The 22,702-nt window shown below is 35.6% G+C and overlaps 1 pseudogene; it reads left to right on the forward strand.

Moving 5' to 3' along the window:
- Positions 1–22,702, forward strand: part of LOC113262323 (uncharacterized) — a 142,306-nt pseudogene that overhangs the window by 116,139 nt on the left and 3,465 nt on the right.

Here is a 22,702-nt window from a genome sequence, read left to right on the forward strand (position 1 = left end):
GAAACTAACTTGCATTGATAACAATGGCATATTATTAGCTAAATATTTTCAGTTATTATTTGACATATGTAGACACCAACACTGCTAACCTTTCCCAACTTCTTCAAATTTTCTGTTTCCTTGGGTGGCTTCATTCTCTTTGATGGTTCATTATTAATTGCCTTTGCAAAAAATTTTTCATTTGCATTTCCAATGGTGAATATTCTGAAAATTTGAAAACACCCTAGATGATAAAATATGATAAGGGATTAAGAATGTTCACTGGATTTGTTATAAGGGTGGTTTGCTATAATGTCTTGACGGTTGCATTTTCATTAGCAGTGAGTGGAAATCATACTGAAATCATTTAAGGGTTGAATGCAAGATAAGAATATGTGGATATAGTTCAAGAAATTGATTATTAATTGGAAGAGATAAATAGGACTGCAGATAATGGGTATTTAGGGTCAAAAGGAGTTTGTTTATTTTTATTTTTATGCATGTTTTTGTACTTACTGTTTTATGATTGGATCAATGTGGAATGCTTACATTTCTAAAAGAAGAAATGAGCTCGTGATTCCAATTCAGAAGGATATGGATAATCTTGGACTCCTTAGTTTCTTTTTACTATCCACTGGCTTTTGGTTTCTAATACCAACCAATGGCCCAAATGTTGCTTCTTTCTAATACTAATACTGATAATTCTAATACTAATACTTCTTTCTAATGCTGATAAGTTAGTATCTTAGTATCTAAAACACAAAACTAACCAACTTATAAAGTCTGTCACTAAATCCTTATTGACTTTGAAATAAAATTCAAAACTTTTACCATGGAATAAAAGGTCTTTTATTAGTGAGTTCCTTACTAACACTTAAGACCTACATTTTACCATCTTGTCTTCAGACATGCCTTCTGGAATCTTTCTATAGATGATTATGTGTATAAGCTTTAGAAACATTAACGTAGCTCTTTATTCTTTCTGAAACACCCTTTCTTCCCCTATTCACCAGGTTGGTTCATTCTTTAGAATTTAGATTATTCATTTATTCAACAAATATTTGTTGTGAATTTATGAAGCACAATAATAAGTATTGTTGGTGATACAAAAAAGAAAAAACAGGTTCTACAAACATATATTATTATAATTAATTTAACAACAAGCACTATTAAAACAAGGTAAAATTAAAGGATACCATGAAAATATGGCAAAATGGCTTAGCTCTTTGGGAAGGTTCAAGAGTCATCTAGGAATAAATAGTCCTTAACTGAAAGTAGATTGAGAAGCAAAACCAAAGTGGGAAGGGGTTAGAAAAAGCACTGCAAGAGAAGAAACTATTTACTTCAAAGATTAAATTAGACCTCTGAGCATTGGAAAAATGCCAGAAAGCCCAGAAAAAAAAAAAATTTAACAGTGAGAAAGAGTAGCATGAACTTAGACTAGAGATATAAACCGGGACACAATTATGTTGGAGTTTATGAGCCATGATAAAAAATAAAATAAAATACGGTTGCTCTTTACTCTAAGACCAGAGGAAAATTTCCTGTATGTTTTTAAGCAAATGTGTGCCATGATCAGATATAAATTTTTAAAACATAATTTGAGTTGTTGCTGAGAACAGTTGGACTGCAAATAAGCAAGAGTGTATATAGGGTAGCCGATTAGGAGGTTATTACAGACTTCAGACGAGAAAAGATGATGAGTTGCACTAGGATGTTGGAGAAGTGGTATAAAGAAGAGACTGGCTGAATATTTTAATAGAACTTTATATTTTATTTGATAATGGGGACAGGAGAAAGGAAATCTGATGTTATTTTCTCCAGAATGTTTACTGGTTCCCTCTAGTCTAGGTTAGTGCTCATTGATATGTATCTGGGCTTACCTCAGTCCTTGAAGTAACAAAATTTTATTGTCAGTATTCATTTATCTTTCTTCTTCTGAGCTTGTACAATATTGAGAGCAAATATCTATCCTTCTGTTATCTCTGTATTTTTTCATGTTAAAAACAGCACATATGTATATATATATTTTGTGTGTGTGGTTGTTAGATAAATGTAGACAATTATAGGGGTAGAGAAAAACATTTAGCTCTGAGTGACCTCTGACATTCTGGGTGCTCCTAAAACTCACCTTTTCTCTTACTCTTTCTGTTTGTCAGAACAAATCTGTGTGTGAGTGCACTGGAAGTGAGAAACTATGATTTTGTTTACCCATATAATTACCTGAAGTCATATTGACTGAGGAAATCACGGCCTTTTAAATCTCATGTTTGGAGAAGGTTTAGCTCAAATAATAGTAATGATAATGGTTAACAGAAATATCTTTAGTAACAAGATTGTGGTATACTGGAAACTGCACTATATTTATAATCAGTAAACCTTGGTCTGTTACTGACTAGTTCTGAGGTATTGAATAAAATGAAGGGATTGTTTGACATTCGCATAGAAAATTGTCCCTTTCCTTGTACTTCTCCATACATATGCAAGTGTTCTGCCTCTCTTATTACCTCTCTTATGCTATTCCTATGGCTACATTCCACAGAGAGTTGCTGGCACCTCCCAGACATAAATAAAAAAGAATCAATTTCCATAAATGATACAGCCTGAGGAGTAAATTTGAAGCTTTGGAAAGCAGCCAGTTCTCTAGGTTTGCAGCAATGTTTCCTGCATTGCAAATCTGCTGTGCTGGGGGCATGTGAAGAAGTGAAACAGCAGGCCCCTTAGTCATCTGTAGACTGCAGGGCTGTGGTGAGCCCTCCACAGGCAGGATAGCTAGAGGATGTGCTTCAAAGGGCTCTGATGTACTTCTGACCATATGGTAAAGCTGTGGAATGCTGGGAAACAGGAGCAGAAGCAGAGCTACCTGTTGTGCCCCAGTTAGAAACCCTGTGACTTCTGCATTATCTAAAAGGCCCAGAATAAACAGTATTTGGCTAAGAAAAAAAAAAGTTACTATTTATTGTTATTAGTTACTTTATTAGGTACTAGTTACTTTAACTTAATTTCTCATTTGTTTTATTTATTTTAACTCTTCCTGTGTTGAAGTTTGATGACTAAAGAATGGTCCTTTATGTATTTAATATATAGAACAAGAAAGGACAAATGGTAGATTGATACTGTATGTCAATCTACCATATGCAATTAAGCAGTAATTTCTTTCTTTCTTTCTTTCTTTCTTTCTTTCTTTCTTTCTTTCTTTCTTTCTTTCTTTCTTTTTTTTTAAGAATTCATTTATTTATTTGAGAGAGAGAGAGAGAGAGCCCACAAGCAGGGGGAGCAGCAGAGGAAGAAGCAGACTACTCAATGAGCAGGGAGCTGAATGCAGGACTCTATCCCAGGACCCAGAGATCATGACCTAAGACAAAAGCAGACATTTAACTGACTGAGCAACCCAGATGCTCCAAGCAGCAATTTCTAATAAGAAATAAATACCATGGTAAATACGGCACAAGGACCGTCTTGTATAAATGCTAAATATATGTTTAACCAATTAGAATTTGTCTTTGTATGGTCTACTGTAGCAAAATAACATGGGCTGAGTGGCTTATAAACAATAGACATGCATTCCTTGTAGATCTGAAGGCTGACAGATTCAGTGTCTGTCTCTATGAAGGCCTTCTTGGTTTATAGATGGCCATCTTTTCACTGTGTTCTCACATGGCAGAAAGGACAAGGAATCTCTCGGAGGCCTCTTACAAGAGTACTCATCTCATTCATGAGGGTCCTTAGAGTCCCCCCTCAGTTTCCAGTACTCCACTCCCCAGCTTGGAACTTGCTATACAAGGTCATTGCAAAAATGAAAACAAGGTTGCTGAGTAAGGAGACAATGTAGAAGTTGGAAGATACTGATAAAAAGTCACTTTTTATTTGACCCAGACAATGGAGTTGATGTTCCTAGAACCCAAGTTGCTGAGTCAGGGAAATATGATTTGTATGCTATAAATATCTGTGCTAAATATACTAAATATAACATAATAAAAGATTATTTAAAAAAAGAAATAAGGGAGAAAGCACAGATGTACAAAATAAAAAACGATGGGAGACATACCATAGAAACAGAAGAAATTTTAAAAATCATAAGAGATTAATTTGCAAAGCTCTATGGAAATAAATTCTGAAAACCTAGATAAAAAAATAAAAATAAATAAATCACTGTCTTGTACTTGCTGGCTTATTTCTTTCTCTTCCTCTTTGCTTTTCTCTTTCTTTTAATTCTTTCACCAAAAAGTTCCATTGAGGGATGCCTTGGTGGCTCAGGTGGTTAAGCATCTCACTCTGGGTGTGCTGGGTGGCTCAGTCGTTAAGCGTCGGCCTTCAGCTCAGGGCTCAGGGCGTGATCTCGCCTTCTGGGATCAAGCCCCACGTCAGGCTCTTCCGCTGGGAGCCTGCTTCTTCCTCTCTCCCTCCCCCTGCTTGTGTTCCCTCTCTCTCTATCTCTGTCAAATAAATAAATAAAATCTAAAAAAAAAAAAAAAAAAGCATATCACTCTGGGTTTCGGCTCAGGTCATGATCTCATGGGTAATGGGATCAAGCTTTGCATGGGGCTCCATGCTCCATGCATAGCCTTCTAGAGTTTCTCTCTCTCTCTCTCTCCTTCTGTCCCTCCCTTGCTCTCTCTCTCTCCAAGTAAATAAATAAAAAAAATCTTTTTTTTTAAGTTTCATTGATTTCCAATGGATGAAAAATATATGCATACTGCTTCTTCAGTGTTACTTACAAAACAGATCTAAGACTTTCATGTAAAAGAACCTACATGCACCATAAAAACAACATATATAAATATTGGTTATAAGTGGTTGAGGTACAATTGATATTTAAAAAGTAGGCACTTAACAGCCAACGAACTCTGAAAAATCCAAACCTGCAATGATTGCCATCAAATTTCATCAAATTTATTTTATCCCTGGTATGCATAAATCATTAATACTTATATAGATGATTTCTGAGATAAGAACAGCATGAGGCTTTAGTAACAATAAATATCAAAGATATCTTAAAAAGGCATAAATGTATTCTCAAAACAACATAAAAAGATACTCTTTTTTTTTTTATTCTTACTTGACAGTTATTCACCTCACATATTTTCTGACATTGTGCCACGGTCTCTTGGGACTAATAATGATCGGTGAAGGTCAACTCTTCAATCCCCTTCTGTTAGGAGGACTCCTAATTTGGACGAGGACATCCCAATACGAAGAGGCAGTGTAACAAAGGAGACAAAGAGGTAGAGAAGTGACAGAAGAAGAAGGGGAGTTGTAGGAGAGGAGAGATGAATGGGCTAGAGGCAATCAATAAGAATCAGGGTTCATTGTCTTTTCAAATCATCAACAGACTCCACTCTACTTGCTTACCACAGTTTTACTCATCTTGTGATCTGGAATTTGCAGAAGGACAGGAAGTTGGAGAAGGGCTGGGAGGGAATGCAGGAGGGCGAGAGGGAGAAAGAGACAGAGAAGAAGAAAGGAGAGAAAGCGAAGGAGGAGAAGAACTGATCACCTAAATAAGCATATTGCGAAGGAGATTAGGGGCCCAGTGCCACCTGTGTTCATTATCCTGCTCTCAATACTTCACAATAGACCCTATAGTTCCTCAGAAACACCAAGTATTGATAAGAGAGAGAGAGGGTAGTGCTTATTATTATAGATTAAACAGGATATATCTATTTGGGCTCAAAAACAAAACATGTTGGAATTCAAGAAAGAAGCAAAATTGACCACTCCCCACACTCTTGAGAAAATAGTAATTTCAATAACTACAATAGGTCCTGCCTCAAGCAGAAAGTCCACCCCAACCCCCCAAAAACACAATTCACTACTTTATAAACCACAAATGTATATGTATAGCAGGACATTTACTACATGAGCAAAAGCTATCACAGTCTTCTGTGCTAAGCCAGAGTTTAGATAACTAATATTAATGGCTGGGTGAAGATGATGCCATTGAGAAGCATGATACACTCACCCAACACTTTCCCACCTTCAGAAATACAAGCCGATTTTCTTCAAAGGCTTAATCACATAAAATACATACTTAGATATAAATGGTCCAAAAATATTAGTCTCATATAATGCTATTTCTAGATATATAAGCACAACTGTAGTGTAGTTTAAGAAGCCGTGGTCTGTACAATTAAATAAAACATGATTCATAAAACAAGAATAGATTTCAAAATTTATGGCTACTTGTAGAATATTCTCTTCGTGTTACTAAAACAAAACAAAACACAAAAAACCACCACAAAACAAAACAAAACAAAACAAAACAAAAACCCCAACTAAATAAACAAAAACCACAAAAACCCAGGATCCAGGACCAGAGAACTTAATTTCAGGTTTTGGATGGGACAGGTAAAAGAAGTTGGATCTTAGGGGAGTCATTCTATGGCACAGAGCTGTTATTGAGATGGTGAAGACCAGATGTGAATGTTGAGAAACTATTAGGTTTTAGTAAGATAAAAATATTATTCATTATTTAGTGAGATAAAAATATTTTAAAATGCAATGCAAAATCCAGGTAAATATGTCATAAATGAAATTCCAGATGGTAATGATGTAAAGATATTCTTTCATTTCCAAAATGCACTAGGGTAGCTTTGAGTTTGCAGCGATAGTAATCTGAGAGCCTTGGAAACATTACAAATTATTGGTAAAAAATTGGGTAGTAATTCCTTTTATTGACTTAGAATCTTATATACATAATTCAGCAAATTAGGCTCGATATTGCAAGTGCAGAAGCCTAGTCTGTTAGAGCATTGAATATCCTGTACCTATTCAATTTCTTGGTATATAATGGTTGTTCAGTAATTATTTTTTAATATTGTAATAAAAGAATGAAACAAATCAACCCATGTCTTGATTATTTTTAAACAAAACCAATTTTGTTAAATTTCAATTAAAATATTCTCAAAGTGCTGATTAAAGAAAAATAAGCAGACATGCCTAAACCCAAACGAACTGATTATTCCTTGGGATAGCCGTCCATCAAAACAATCTGATTGTAAGTCATCTATTCTTCGATCTATCTAGTAGCATGAAAAGCGTCTCCATGACTAACACCTTCTCAAATAGATTGTTAACAAATTAGGTAGGTCCAGAAATTCTAAATCACTAAGATAACAATTTAGAACATCCTAGTAACAGCATTAATAATGTAACAAGTAGGACATTTTTTTGTAACTTCTTGCTGATGAAAGACACATTTGTCTCATAATTAAAACAATAGTCAAGGCAGTAGCAAGTTTGTAAGTACCTGCTGGTGAAAGACATACTTGCCTTATAATTAAAACAATATTCCAGGACACCATTCTATTTTATAGAAATCTTAAGGAACTCCCTGAAATACCTGGGACTGAACATCATATTTTTTTATCATTTTACACTGCACTTAAACTTTATCGATAATACAGCTATAAATGACCCCAAAGGGCCTCTTTGAGCATATAACTCATACTCAGTGTGGTGAATTGATGGTCTTACATTGCAAATTCTTCAGATTCTTCCTGGAATGGATCTAACTCCAATTTACTTGGGAAATCTCTCCCGCCCCCCGTCCTCTTTCTTCCACACACACACACATACACACAATATTATTTCTCTTGGCTGAAAATAAGTAAAGCCAGAGAAAATCTAACATCTTCACATAATAGGATTAAAAACAATTTCCATAAAAAATGGATATCCATTAATATCCCATGTATTATATTTTGAATTAATAAATCCAGTTTATTTCTAACCCCAAATTAATATATCTATAAATATATATACACAAATATGCATATATTTAGATGAAATATCATTCTATAAGTTTCTCTACTGAATTATTAATTTTACTTTTTAAATTTAAAAAAAAATTTGCTTTATTTGAGTATAGTTGACACACAATGTTACATTAGTTTCAGATGTATAATATAGTGATTCAACATCTCTATGTGTTATGCCATGCTCACCACAAGTTTAACTATCACATGTTACCATATATGCTATCACAATGTCATTGAGTATATTCCCTACTGCATACCTTTTATTCCCATGACTTGTTCATTCCATAACTGGAAGCCTGTATCTCCCACCTCCCTTCACCCATTTTACCCATCTCCCTACCCCCCGCCCCACTGGCAACCATCAGTTTGTTCTCTGTGTTTATAGGTCTCATTCTGCTTTTTGTTTATTCACTTGTTTGGGATATTTTTTTAGATTCCACATACAAGTGAAATCTGAATATTTAAAAAATATCAACTCTAATACATGCATGCAAGTATTTATAGCAGTAGAAAGAGGGACTTTTTTTTTTTTTAGAAAGTGCCTTTTTTTTTTAAGAAAGGCACGTAATAGGTATTATTTTATTAACAAGTGTTCAAGTCTAATATAGTCCTTATAAATTAAAGTGCAATAATAAAACAATTCCATTTTGAGTTTTCAGTTTAAATGCAGAATGAAGCTTGGAAACATATAACTTTTTCCTAAGAAGCTATCAGTGAGTTTAGTTATTTAAAGAAAATTCTAATATTATGTAGGTTTTATTTTATTTTTACATACAGAATAGAAGACTTACTAACTACAAAAAAATTACGCAATGTGTCTTTTGAGAAAAGTAGTAGTGTGAAGCTTTTGACAGTTCAGTGATTTCCTTTTGGGTGACCCTGAATTGATAATGATATCTTATGTTTAAGAAGGATCATCAATCTTGGAACATCTCGGTGACAATCTCAGTGTCAATTTCTTTATCACATTGGATAGATATCTGAAGTACTTGCGCTTATGCTGAATTAAGAGTTCCTGATGAGCTGCACAAACGACTACCACAGAAAAAAGTTATCCATTCTTTAAAGAAATAGACACAATTTATCTCAATCTAAAAAAAAAAATGTGATTGAAAATAGCGAGAAAAAAATCATGAAACCAAAGTGATGATACATTTCATTTAACATCATTAAGAGTTGGAATATTTATTATTTTATAGCCTAATCATTCCTCAAAAACTGTTGTAATTTCTGTAACTATAAGAAACATTTCTACCAATGTGTCAAATTTTAAACTGCGTACTGCTTAATCTTAATAATAATATTAAAGAAAAAAGCTATAAATTATATTCGTTATCTAAGGCTTCACCTTATCAATTTTAGCTTCCAGACATTTCCCAAATTTCTAACCCACTGTCACGAACTTCCAAGATATAGCACCATCCCTTATGGTTTTACTATACCCGTGGCTTTTTAAATAGCACCTCTTTTTGATATATATATGTATACTATAATTTGTTCAGTTTTGAACACTGCATCTTTTCTTGCCAGGACTCTGTTTAATACAATAATTGTATTTACCCCTACGATTTTTATGAAAAGTAAATTTATCAATATATAGACAGTACTGAGAATAGTTCCCATAACAACAATAAAGACTTTAATAAATATTCATTAGTTTTATCAAATATTTCAATTGTAATATATTTTACATTATAGCACTTTAGGCCTATGCTTTCCCAAAACAGCAAAACATCTTTATGTTACTTTTGAAATAAAACTCCTTTATATTCATATTCATAAAGGCATATAGACATGTTGAAAGATAGATAGACATACACATATATACAATACAATCCCTCCAATTTCCTGATTATCAGTGACACTTCCTAAATGCTTCCTATAAATTTCACTTAATATGTAATATGCTCTCTATCAATTTGACCTCACTGTATAAGTTGCAACAATCATAGTCAAATTAAGAAAATTAGTAAGATATATTCAATTTCATAGACATCATGATATAACTGATATATTTATAACGTAGATGATATAAATGTTAGGAACATGTTGACTATTACTTGCTATTTTGTCTTTAGCCTGTTTATTTCTGGTTTCCTTCTTATTTAGTTATTTATCATTTAACAAAAGACCTGAGCCATGAACAAAAGCTTTGGACAACACTTGCCTTAGACCAGCAAACCTAGACCGTTTTTGAATAATAGAATATTTTCATAAAGTAATTTATTTTGTCATGGCAAAAAAAAAATGACCCTCTTCAACAAAAATATTTTATATACTGCCTTAGTTTTAGTTCCTGCAAGACACATTCGCTAGGAGAGGATCAAGGTTGCAGGAGGTTGGTGGTATGTTCAAGTGATTCAGATCTCTTTAGGTTATATTATGACATACACCATTGGAGTTAATGTGACTTGAAGCAAAATTGGAAATGGGTATTCTTGTCCACTCCCATGTAAATGTAAATGATTTCTGATCTCTTAAGTAATTGTGGTGGAGAAGAGAATACTCCTTAATGAACTGCTGAATAACGTGTGAAATATCTGGCACCATAGCTGCAACTATGGCTACTTCATGGTTGAGCTTGTGTTAGTACATGGTTCTTCTCCAGCAGGCATCAGCATGTTTCTGGAGACTGACTGGTTAAAAAAAAAAAAAATAGACTCATACCTGCATTTACTAAAATTTTAATGGCTGTACTAATCATTGCCATCATCCATAGGCTGAAGTAACATTTTTTATTTATTATCTTGGCTAGAGGGAGGCATCTCATTGATCTTTCCCATTATGATAACTTGTTCCACATTCCAAGGAGCCAATGCTCAAGTTACTTACTTTCTCAGTATCTCAATTCCATTATATATTTTGGGACCACTGGGTGGGCCTGAAAGACCAAAGATTCCACTTTGAACCAGAGTTTAGTCAGAATCCATTTAATAATCAAGCCTCTCTTAGTCCCCATCCCAATAGGAGGCATTTTGATAATGTGAGTTTCAGGTCATCGATGTCAACTCTGACCCTGTGTACATTGTTCTTAAAATGGGTATTTCCCTCTCCTCAATGTTTAATTTTACTAGAGCACATGGATGAAGTCCTTTTCTGTCTATAATTCTTGTTGTGTTACAAGTCCCTTCCTTCTAGGGATGCAACCACCTCTTCAAACTTTGGGTTCCAGATCCAAAAAATAGATCAAGTTCAGGCACTAAGCAAAAGACTGTAGTTTTGTATTGGGGCAATTGCCTCAGCCTCTTAATAAAATCTCAATTTTATTTAATTTCATGTGTTAAGTAGCACCCTTATTGATGGCCAATCTATTTTGTCTTTAGGCATGGGATACTCTATTACATCACCACAGCCCCTCATGAGTCATGACTCTTCATTTTTCCCCCAATTTGGCTGGTCATTGCAGTAATTATGTCCTTCCATCTTCTGGAGATTAAGTGTTATCATCCTCTGTTATTCAAGACCTATCACTTGCAATGGACATTAATGAGCTGCATTTTGTGATTGTCTCTTACCTTCATACTTGATATGCAGAGAGAAATCATCACTGAAATCCTTAGTGATATTGGTGTCCTTCCTATAAGTGCATTGCAGATGGCCCTAGTGAAGGGCGTGCCCACCTGGCCTATCTTGTAAAACATAACCATCTGGTTGCTGTTTTGGCCTTATACTGTATACCATTCCACCATGATCACTTCACCTTTGTTTGTTTGTTTGTTTGTTTGATTTTGAGAGAGAGAGGGAGAGTGTGTGTGTGTGTGTGTGTGTGTGTGTGTGTGCATGCACAAGAGTGAGGACACAAGTGAGAGAGAGGGAGAGAAAGAGAGGGAGAGAAAGATTCTTAAGCAGGCTCCATACGCATCATGGAGTCTGTTGTGGGGCTTCATCTCACGATCCTGAGATCATGACCTGAGCTGAAATCAAGAGTCAGATGCTCAACTGACTAAGCCACCCAGGCACCCCATGACCAATTCTTTTAATCTCTTTATTTCTACTTCTCCTGTCTGCCAGGACACCTTGGACAACTCTACTTCACCCAACCACTAAGTGACACTTTGTGGTGCATTTGCACCAGTATCTGGAATATCTGCTTTGATAAAGTTCCCCAAGTCAACTATTTCTTGTTTATCCAGTTTATCCAGAGACCATTCTGGATGGTCAATCCCAGGATAACTGCCTTGCCCTCTCAGTACATGTTAACTAATTCTTACCTTTCCCTTTGTTTATAATCTTTTTCCCCCTTTATCATGACCTTAGCCAGGTTATGCTGCAATTACCTCTAGTTTCAGTAGGTGCAGCTTCTGAGGGAGGCAACGGTTTTTAGTGAGGCCTCTGCATCACAGGATGCTGGTAAGCCTTACTTCTGCAAGTTCTGAGGGCCCAACAGAGTCTGCCGATCTAATATCCTCAGGTGTTCCATACATATGTCCCCATCCCATGTGTTAGGGCCCCAACTAGTGTCCTAACTTTAACATAAGAGATCTGCTTCAAACAAGCATTATAATGTTTCTGGATATCTGTGATTCTATGAGACGCTCAATCTGATACTCAGCAGTTTCTGCTCTTGACCAAAGAGATCCTTTGGCTCTCACAGTCAGCCTTTAACTGCTTATTAACAATCATCACTTTCTCATTATCCCTCTTCAATGAGTTAATTCAGGTTAGCAGTAACTAGCTAATTTTGCTATTTTGTTAGACCTTGTCACCCACCACTGAACAACTCTTTAAAATACCTGAATCAGTGCACCTGATTGAAAAGTAAAGTCTTCCACCATCCCCCAGGTAGCTGCAGGAGAAATCTTTAGCAGACAGGATGCCATCTTACATTATGTTCTATTGGTTCCCCTCCTACCATTCAGGATTGCATCTTTTTCTTCTAGGCAATGAATGACCATGTCCAAAAATTTCATTTTACCATCTGTTTTTTTTTTCTTTTTTTCAAATATCTTAGTACCATTTGCATCAGGACCACCAAGTGGTAAAAACCAAAATAGAATTAGATCTACAAGTCTTTTACTGTAGAAGAGAACAAGAAATGAAGAGTAGAGTGTTTATACCATAGAATGGGTCTGAGACCTGTGGAAGGAAAGAAAGAAGGGAAGGAGGATTTGGGAGGAAGATTCTTCAATGTGGCACGGTTCCAACAAAGTTTTAGCCAAATAAAAAAGAAGTTCTTGAGTCACACTCTGCTGTTGGAAAACTCCTATATCTCACTATAATGAGTCCACTTAAGTATCCATGTTGTGCGCATTGACTCAGAAAAGCCTGGGGGCGGGCAGCATAACCTCAGTGGAAATGCAGTGCTGAATCCAAAGGGGAAACAGCTGGAGGCTTAGGTAAAGTATTATCCCCACAGCAGATCTGAGTGGCACATTTCCACAGCTGTCACATATGTGCTTTCATATTTTATATTTAATTTTATGGACACCCCACGTGTCCCTGCTTGAGGGTATTAAGTGACTTGTGTCTTGAGCTTGAGGCAGGAGGAGAATGACAGTGAGAGCTACAGGTCAGAAGTAAATGAAAATGTGCAGGGACACAAGGGGAAGTGCTTAGAGGCAAGAGTTTGTCTCAAACACATTTCTCTTACATCACAGTATTTCCTAGAATCAACCTTGCCTGTACCTGAAAGTCATACACCTGTTTAAAATGTTACTCAAAGGAGCAATTTGTCACCCTGAAATATTTTATGTGAGGATTGGGAAAGAAAGACAGCACACAGTATGGAACAGTCATGGAATTCAATGTCAGTGTGAAAAAGAATCTATGCATTTCCCCTTAAGACTCAGGGAGTCCTCAGTCTTTTTTACTTTATCCTTTGCTTGTCTTAGTTCACTTACTTATTTTAACTCTCTATCACTTTTTTTTTTTCCTTTTCCTTTTCCTTCCCTGAAAATCTACTCTCCTATTTTCTACATGCCTTTGGAGTATTAGTAGGAACAGTGTGATATATTAATCCTGGCAAATGGAAGCATAAGATTCAGGTACTCTGACATTTGTCCCGATGTTGATAAAATGCTAAGCTGTGACTGATTAATGACCTTTGGGATTGTGTCTGTGTTCACACATTCACTGTAGAAGTGGTTGTGGAGATCAGTCTTTTGAGAATCATTTTTATATTTCATGTGAAAAAGAAAAGAGATCCTGGCACCAGAGGTTGAATAATGCAAATATTAATCTGATTCTCACTTTGAAATATGAACATTGTTTAGTTCAGAATTCTAACTTTGGAGCAAAACAAATTTGGAGTCTTGTCACTGTCTGTAATTAATAGGAACATATCACCAAGCTCAAAATTCTTACACATATAAAGTTATATTTCAATTGAGGCTGAAATTGTACCTCTTTCTAGAGTGAACAGAGTTTTAGTGTGTGGATTTTATTTTATTTATTCATTTATTTTTTTTAGCATGTGGATTATAAAATAAACTTTTTCTTTGCCAGAACGATATAGTGAACTTCATTGGTAGGAGTAAATGAAAAAAGAATAGCACGAAGCTTAGTTGTAATATATAGCATGCTAGAGGCACTAGCTCAGATCACAAAATCACAGAAGTTTAGAGCCAGCAGTTGTATTACAACCTACCTTGTCCTACAGGTATGCTTGTTCTGAGGCTGCATATGCCAGTGAACTAGACTGGTCTCTAGCTGGTAGATGCACTCCAAAGGTGCGGGTGAGAACAAGGTTGAATACAAGGGTTATCTGAAACCTATGGGGCAAGAAGAGTATTGAAGACACCGAGAACACCCTCGGCATCCATAGGGAAAGTATTCTAAATGAAAACTGGCAAAATAATGGATTAGAATTGATAATAGGTTTCTGAATCTTTAAGGCCCGAAGAAAAGCTGAACAGAAAGTTTACTTTCTGTTGTATTCTGTAGTCCTGCAAATTGGAAGCTTGAGGGGTTACTAGAAGGAGGCTAGAGATAGAGGCATTCACATCAGAAAACTTGTCTCTGAGCTGAAAACCTCTTTCCTTGTTTGCTGTGGCAGCTATACATTAGCCGTGCTTTTTGTCTTACACTTGTCCCTTATTAGAAAGAAGCTGTAGTGATGCTTACTGTAGTGTCTTTTCTGGCACCTCCTTAAACCAGAATAGTGTATGCTAAGCAACACATATGGTGTAGTTGCCAGAATTGCTGGAAGAATGCAGAGTTTTGCTCAATTGCAACTACTGGTATTTATTTTAGACTTAACTTTATTTAAAGACTCTAAATAGATTTCTTCTTGAATTTTTTCCACTCCCCATGCCAAGAAATTCTTTCCAATGTAACAAAGACACATCGTTGATTCCTTCTACCTATTCTAGTATGATTTTATAGAAATTAACATGACCAAGAAACAACCCCTAGCTATAAATTCTTCTTCTCTCATCAAATCTTTCCGCCCGTTATTATTCCATGTTCTGTAAATGGCACTATCCCATGTTTAGATGATCAAACCTGTATTTCCTATCCTTACATATATTGTCATCAGAGAGTCCTGTGGCTCTACTGTCAAAATAAATTTTAAACTCCTTACTCTATCACTATCATCCTATTTCTACCATCATCTTTCACTTGTGCTACAGAAGTAGCATCCTAGCTTATCTTTGTATTTCTGGTCTTTCCTTCTCTCAATCCAATAGCAGCCAGCTATTAAAATGCTGATCAGAGCACACCTTTCCTTAATTAAATACCTCTAATAGTTTCCTATTACTCTTAGTATTTCAACTCTTTATCATGGCCAACATGAACTTGCCTTATATGCTTCTGTGTAAGCTTCTGACCTTATCTTCTACTTTTCTCCCTCACTAAGTTTCTGTCTCTCTGATCTTTCAACTCCTGCTGTTAAATTACCAGGTTATTATTTGGGAACCATTTGTCATTCCCTTTGGAATGGTGGAAAAGCTGGAATGTTTTCAGCCCAGATCATCCAATGGCTCATTCCTCCTCAGAATATAGCATTCTTCCCATATGTCATTCAGAAAGACACTCCTTGCCAATGTCATCTAGAATAAGGCCCACACAACTCAGTTATCACCTGTCCTCTTTCTTATGCTTTCCTCTCTTCTTAGTACTAAATATTCTGAAATACTACCAAGTTCATTTGCTCCAGAATTTATCAATCAAACTAATCTACTGATGCTGCTGTATTTGTATTACTATTTTTGTTTTAATTGTCTTGTATCAGCCAGGGTCCTGGGAGACAGATGGCACATTCAAAATGGGCAATTTGAAGAGAGTTCAGGTTTAGGGAAACCAGTAAATGATTGGCACACTGTGCCAAGACTAGTCATAGACGGCAACCTCACCATGTATATTCCTTAGGGCACATTTTTCTGGTTTAAGGAGACCCTAGAGAGCTCTACAACAAGCATCACTACAGCTTCCTTACCACTCCTGAGTTTGAAGACACAAAGAGTAGAGTAGAAGTGGTTATCATAAGAGAAACCGTCTACAGCCATACCACCCTGAACGCGCCCGATGTCGTCTGATCATAACAGAAACAGTAGGTGTTAAGAAAGAGCCACATGAGATGACTTGGGACTTTGGGTCAATAGACTCAGCAAACTAGATGAAGCTTGCAGTGAGGAGGTCAATAAACCCTTTAGTTTTACTTTCCATATTCCCTTTTACTCTCAGAACAGAACTTAAATTCATAATTGTTTATTTTTTAGAAAGGCATATTCCATCACCAAGCTACCTGAAATTTCCAGCATTGACCAGTCAGTTCCAGTGCAACATTTACCATATATCAAACACTTCCTTGTTGCCAAATCTAATGGTTACTTCTCTATTCTCATCTTCGACCTCTCATCAGTATTTGTTAAAGGACAATAGAGAAAGCATGGGTACTTGGTAGAAATGTATTGTAATAGTCCAATCAGGAGTTGATACAATGTACCTTTGGAGACACATAATTTTATAATGGAAGTTGAAATCAAGGGAACCTCTTTAGACTGGCTGTTTTTTTTTTTTAAATACTTCCCATTTTTTGGAAAATATCTTAAGTGAATACTTCCCATTTTTGTCTCTTTAGAGTAGTGTTGTATCTTTCTACTCTAACCCAAAATTATTGATGTTAAAATTGTCTCAGGCATTTTCATTTCCAAGTTATTTGTGGTGACCTTTACTATTCCCTCCATTAAATTTGAAATCTGTTTTAGCATTGTTAATCTCTCCTCTATTATCTAAAGATACTTGTTTATTTCATTTAAAAACATTTTTGTTATGTTTAAGAAGGGTATATTTAGCATAATTTGAACCTCTGGCTAATACAGAATTTTGATGAAATACTTGGGGTTCAAAATTAAATAAATCTGAAAATAGAAGCTAACCTTGACCTTTTTAATGTAAATAGTAGTTTACTTTTCTCATCCTCAGCTTCTTCATTTGTAACAAATAATGGTATGTTAAATGGTATTTTAAAATTAAGAAGTCAATTTTTTGAATTATTACCTTAGGTAAAAGACTATAATAGGGACTTATATAATGGTGCTCTAATTATTATTAATGAAAAATAATTAATCATGTATTTTTATTACTTAGGACTAATTAATTAAATGATTTGGATAAAAAACAGAGAATCTAAGGGTATTATGAAAATTGATGTCAGCATTAAGTATAAATCAATTTGAGATGATTCAGAATCAATAGGAATTATACATGATATTAAACAATGGTTTGAAGACTTTAGCTTATCTAAACTACTTTATTAGAATTAAATTTTTAATTGTCTACTTTAATTAAATGATCATAGCTACTTCACAAACTTAAATGATTCTTGCAAGTAAGTTATTGTTTCCTATTAATTTTAATCCATCCTTCCTTGGCCATACTTCTTATCATTAGAGGCAAAGGGATTCAACTATTCTCACTCTGGTTGCTTTGCAACTATTAATTTAGAAAGATTTGAACGACTCCACTCCCTTTTAAGTCATTTCCAATGAGCTAAGTGATCACTACTTTATCTTAATCCCCCCAATAGTTATAGCTAATATCTCAAAATTTAATGTTTAATTGTTTAATAATTACTTCATGTAAGATAGTCTTATCTCGCCTTATGTGGATGTACATTCCCTCAGTTCTCACAAAGTCATATACACCTACCAGCGCGTCTAATACATTGCTATTTATATCATTATTGTATATGTGATCTGAATAGGAATATATTAAATATACTGTAATTTTAAGTTCTTGCTTTCTAGTTATTGTGAAATTAGGAAGAAAAAATTTTCATTGTGAAGATAAAATAAATACATTATCAAATTATCTTTATGAAATCAGCTTGTGGAATGCAACACCATACAGCAGTGTTTCTCATTTGGGAGATGGAGAAGTGAGATGGTATTTCCCATTTAAGGAATATCTTACCCTGAGTTCCAGAGAAAAAAGTCTGAAACAAAGCTTATGAACTAACACTTTATTAGAAGTGCAATTCCTAGGAACCATCACTCAAAGCAAAAAGGAAGTGGGGGCATGGAGGTAGGGAGAGGAAATGCAAGAGAGTTAAAGAACCCATTAAAAGTTTATGATAAATACAGTTGGGGGCTGTATCCTGTAGGATGTTCTCTAGAGATACCAGTAGAACGCTATTCGGTCTAGGCACAGTTCTTGGTGACACAAAATGCAAAAGTTTGTTGTATTCTGTTGGCTCCTGCCCAAGTTGTGTCTTTCATTGGTCAACTCTCCCAGTCATCCACTCTCTAGACTGTGTTACTTGGTTCCCTGGGCACCCTAGGAAGCCATAATCCAGCAGGTACAATGTGGATACTGTGGATGCCTGGGTGGCTCAGTTGGTTGAGCATCTGCTTTCAGCTCGGGTCATGATCCCAGGGTCCTGGGTTCAAGCCCCTCATCTGGCTCCCTGCTGAGCGGGTAGCCTGTTTCTCCTTCTACCTGCTGCTCCCCCTGCTTATGCTCTCTTTCTCTCTCTGATAAATAAACAAACAAACAAACAAATAAATAAATAAACAAACAAATAAATAAAATCTTCTTAAAAATGTGGCTATTGTGCAGGTTTAACAGTCTCTTTGCAAATCTTTATGAGTGCATAACTTTTTAAATCTGTACACAAGGGGACCTGGACTTTATAAAGAGGGAACAGTTGCTGTGAAAATATGAACCATTAGTAGGGTCATTCCAGCCATTCCAAGAAGCTGGAATGAGTGGCTGATGTCTGGGAAGCTGGTAGAAGTAAACAGATCTGGGGAGGTACAATATCTTTCTTCCAGTACAATGAATATGTGTATTGTCACTAGGAAAATGTATACTTCGAAATATGTATACTTTGGAAATGACTTTCTAAATAAAAGCTACTTAAAGTAGTATTCAACTAAAAATACAATGTAGAAAATGAGAAAAACATTAAATGGGGAAATTTCCATGCAAACTTATCTGATTTAACTGATATTAAGTATACTATTTTTAAACATTCCCTATATCTGAAAAATAGAAGGTATGTGATAATCATAAAACATTTAAATCACATATAATTAAATCTCTCTAATTTATATATATAGTTTTTTTATATTCAGTAATTTAAAAATAATAATCAAGAAAATTTAGGAGTATAATACAGATGAAGATTTAAAGATTTAGTTCAGTATTCTTGAAGAGAAATTTAAATACACAAATGTAAGGACATTTAATTAGATTATCATGATCTCTTTTATACTTTTGTAATACTAGTAAGTATACTATTCTTATTCATAAAAGTATATTATAAATATTTATGAATATTCCATATAAAATGATTAGCAACATTAACTGTATTGTAGCTAATGTTGCACTATTATTTAGATGAAATTCATAGAAGTTGTGGTTAGCAGTCTACCAAGACAAGGTATAATACTGGGAAGCAACCTTGTTAATGACAGCCTGCATGACATCAGTGGCCTCTAGCTTTCATATTTTATCAACAGAATTTTAATGAATTTGCATCCATCTTTGACACAGTTACATTTTCTTTTCTCTGAAAAGTTTTGCTGTACTTAAAAAATATAATGAATATGATTTAGTGATTAATTGAGATAACTCTTGATTGAGAAAATGGCATAAATATGTAATCAATCAATTATGGAAGACTTTTTAATTTACCTCATCTTCAAAAACATGGCAATAAAAGCTCATTTGAGATTTTCTCTCTTTTTTCATGGATCTGCCTCATCTGAGGATGATGATGATTTATAAAAAGGTCCAAAGTTAAGAAGTTCAAGTATAGGGGCTCTTGGGTGGCTCAGTCATTAAGCGTCTGCCTTCGGCTCAGGGTGTAATCCCGGCATTCTGGGATCCAGCCCCACATCAGGCTCCTCCGCTGGGAGTCTGCTTCTTCCTCTCCCACTCCCCCTGCTTGTGTTCCCTCTCTCGCTGGCTGTCTCACTTTCTGTCAAATAAATAAATAAATAAAATCTTAAAAAAAAAAAGTTCAAGTATAAAACATTGAATCAAAAATCATAAATATTTTACAAGACAAATAACACATCATTAGAAAATTTCCATTTAAATCATAAAGAAACATTGCACAAAAATCTTTGGCTTTTTAAATATGAAATTAATTAAGCACTTAGTTTTACTGTAATTAAGGATTTAGTTATGTTTTCCTAAAGGAAATTGTATTTCTTAATTTTCTCAAATACATGATTAAGTTAGGCTGCTTCATCAAGAAGTGTTTCAGAATTTCTCTGATGGTTAATTTTATGTGTCAGTTTGACCTGGACAAGAGGTGCCCAGATATTTGGCTAAATATTATTTCTGGGTATGTCTGTGAGGGTGTTTCCTGATGAGATTGGCATTTGAAGTGACTGATTAAAGGAGATTGTCCTTCTGAAAGTGCGTGGGCAGTATCCAATCTGTTCAGGGCCTGAATAGAACAGAACCGTAGCAGAAGGAAGAATTTGCTCATTTTGACTCCTGAGCTGGGACATCAGTTATCCCCGGCACTCAGATTGGGACTTACACTTTGGAACCTCTGGTTCTTAGGCCTTTGGACTCTGCATAGGACTCACATAATTGGCTCCACTCGTTCTAAGGCCTTCAGACTTGGACTAGAACTACAGACCCACTTTCTTGGGCCTCCAGCTTGTAGCCTCCATACTCACATGAGCCAATTCCCTATTTTAAACAATCCCTTTTTCTCTAGATCTCTAGATAGATGCATAGACTAAATACATGATATTACATATAGGACATATATAATATACATATGTTTTCTGTTTCTCTGAAGAGCCCTAACACAGATTTTAGTACATGAGTAGTTCTAGAGCAACAGAATTTGAAGTTTTGGTTTAAGTTTTAAATTAATTTTGAGTTTTCTTTTCTTCTTTTTTTTAAGATTTGATTTATTTATTTGCTAGAGAGAGAGAGAGCACAAGCAGGGGGAGCAGCAGGCAGAAGGAAAAGCAGGCTCCCCGCTGAGCAAGGAGCCCAATATGGGACTCAATCCCAGGACCCTGGGATCTTGACCTGAGCCGAAGGCAGATGCTTAACTGACTAAGCAACCCAGCCGTCCCTTAAAGATGAGTTTCTGAATTAGCTCGTGGTTTCTGGAACCAATCATCTGATTAGATGTAAAGATGTTAATGATTCTATTGCCAGTAATAAAGGAGCGCAGATAGTCTGTGATGTGAACTGGCGGTAGAGATACACAGAATATCTGCATTGGGCACTCCTAATCAATGACTTGTAAGAGGTAGGGAGGCAGTGACTCTGCACTTTTGAACTTTTTAAGAAAACTGACAAATATTATGAGGTGGCTGACTGTTCCTAATAATGCTGGACAAAGTGGTGAAAAAAAAGTATGAACTCAGGGATTTGCATTCCCAGCTCAAATGCCATATGAATGACTTTAACACATCTATATGTATCCTGAAGGAGATCCTTGTCTCTTGTAGCTGCAGGGCTAAGATTGGTGAAAATCAAACACAGAATTATACCATTAAAATGCAAGTTAAACTCCCAGCCTTCCAGGGTGTCTAGTATTAAAGTAAGAACACTGAGAAAGAATGGGATCTTGTAAGTTAGGATGGCAACATGAGGGAAGACTCTGATGAAACTGGGGATATTGAACCCCTAAATATTGTTGTGTCTTCTTGTCCAGTGGAAGTAGCCTCACCAGCCCCAGCAATATTATTCTTTCCAACCCCATCGAGAGGGATTAACTCTGCATTGCCTGAGGAAACTGGAATGTCTTTACCTGACAGCAGTTGCAAGAGTTGCTGATTCTCTCCTCAGGACCTGTCCCCACCAACCTCTGCTTATAGACCTATAATTGGACTCAAATTCTAGCAGGCCCCTTAAAGTGAAGTACAAAGTAGAACCCATGAGAAGGTGTACCATACTTCAAAAGAACTCATTTATGCAAACAGGAATCTGGAAAACATGTGTGGGAATGGATACCAAGGGTATGGAATAATAGAAAAAGGAACATAAAGTTGGATCTGGCCAAATTTATTGATTTGGGCTCACTAAGCAGAGATTTTGCATTTAATGTTGCAGCCTGGGGAGTTAGAAAGAGCTCAAATTTGTTTGGCTAGCTGAAACATGGGCCAAAAGCTGGCCTACAGAGAAGAAATTGGAATGCCAGATCTGCCATAGTTTAGTCTAAAGGAAAGTATTCAAAGGGTTAGGGAGACCAGAATGTTAGAGTGGATTTGTCATTTAAGACCTACTCACCAGAACTGGGATGGTCCAGATGACATATCTTTCAACAATACAATGAGATATACATTTTTGAATGGTATCCAGTCATCCTTGAAGAGCTTCATGATTACATTTCTCTGTTGGCAAAAACTTATAGGGGGAACAGCAGCCACAAATGGGGAAATATAAATGCAATAGAAATAATTGGATCTGAGGGTGACAGGGGACAAGCGGGAATACTCAACCATCAAAGGCAAGGTGTGCATGGTTACTGTGAGGGTCAGTGGAGTCAAAGCCAGCAATCAAAATAGTCTGACTCACACAGGCCTATGATATGGCAT

This window comes from Ursus arctos, unplaced genomic scaffold (genome assembly GCF_023065955.2).
Source record: "Ursus arctos isolate Adak ecotype North America unplaced genomic scaffold, UrsArc2.0 scaffold_9, whole genome shotgun sequence".
In the NCBI taxonomy this organism is placed as follows: Eukaryota; Metazoa; Chordata; class Mammalia; order Carnivora; family Ursidae; genus Ursus; species Ursus arctos.